This window comes from Eumetopias jubatus, unplaced genomic scaffold (assembly GCF_037043125.1).
Source record: "Eumetopias jubatus isolate StellerSeaLion01/CBP00866 unplaced genomic scaffold, mEumJub1_p1.0 scaffold_6, whole genome shotgun sequence".
In the NCBI taxonomy this organism is placed as follows: Eukaryota; Metazoa; Chordata; class Mammalia; order Carnivora; family Otariidae; genus Eumetopias; species Eumetopias jubatus.
Window position 1 is genome coordinate 77,632,005 of NW_028274812.1, and position 1,123 is coordinate 77,633,127.

Consider the following 1,123-nt stretch of genomic DNA (forward strand, 5'->3'; position numbering starts at 1 on the left):
CCCTGCTTGGCGGGAAGCCTACTTCTCCCTCTGCCACTCCCCCTGCTTGTGTTCCCTCTCTCGCTGTGTCTCTCTCTGTCAAATAAATAAATAAAATCTTAAAAAAAAAATTAAAAAAAAGTAACCTGGTCCATCCAAACTTGACCCAACATGTACATTTAATGTTCTTTACAGATTTTTCTAGAACCATGTTCATACATCCTTTGAATAAACATGATTTTCTGCTAGCACAATCAATTCATGTGAGATTTTGATATCAGAACTCATCAGCTGACTCTGTGTCCCAGCCACAAGACTGCAGTTGTTCATCCTGAGGGAACCCAACTTCTATGTCATAAACGAAATTCAGATCATCCTTCTTCCAATTTTTCTCAAAAAGTTCATCCATGATGCTCTTTCTTTTAGCAAGTTCCTTTTCATCTAGTTTGTTCAGATCTTCCTCAGAATCAATTGCTATTTCCTGTTGAAATTTGTTCCATTTTCTCAACTAAACTTTGCCCCCACAAGTAACCTCATAAAAAACCTGAATAACTTCTCTAGCTGCCTCAGGGACACTTGTTCAAGTTAATTTTTGTGTCATGGATGATTCTTTAATTTTTCAGCAGCTCTGTTGCAGTCTGAAAACTTTGAAATTTTTGGACTGGCATGATGCATTGGCAACTCTTCCTCTTCATTTCATTGTCATAGATGAAGATAATAGCTGGAGGCTAGAACCTAATTCCACAGTTCTTGGCAGTGCACATCACTCTCACACATATACTTCAGGTAAATCAGAGGAAATCTAATGAAAATGTGTGAGTCACATAATGACTTCCTGCTGGAAGTGGAGGTGGAGGTGGAGGTGGAGACAGGGAGCTCCCTGATATGACTTGCAGGACTGCATCCAGGGTCGGGGGTCTCCATAAAGGACATTTTATTTTGTCCACCACTCTAGGGATTACATCAGTCCACTGGGCTAGCCAGTTTGCTGATATAGCTAACATTGTTTTTCTATAAGAAACATAATTCTTGCTTTCCAGGAAGAAAACTTTTATTCATGCATTCAAATAATATTTATCAAGGGTCAGCTATGGACCAGGCATTATATTAGGCACTGGGAATACAGTAGTGAACAGAACTAATA

The 1,123-nt window shown here is 39.2% G+C and overlaps 1 pseudogene; it reads right to left on the reverse strand.

The window, feature by feature from the left end:
- Positions 1 to 256: 256 nt before the first annotated feature.
- Positions 257 to 752, reverse strand: LOC114213007 (centrosomal protein of 19 kDa pseudogene; annotated as a pseudogene).
- Positions 753 to 1,123: the final 371 nt, after the last annotated feature.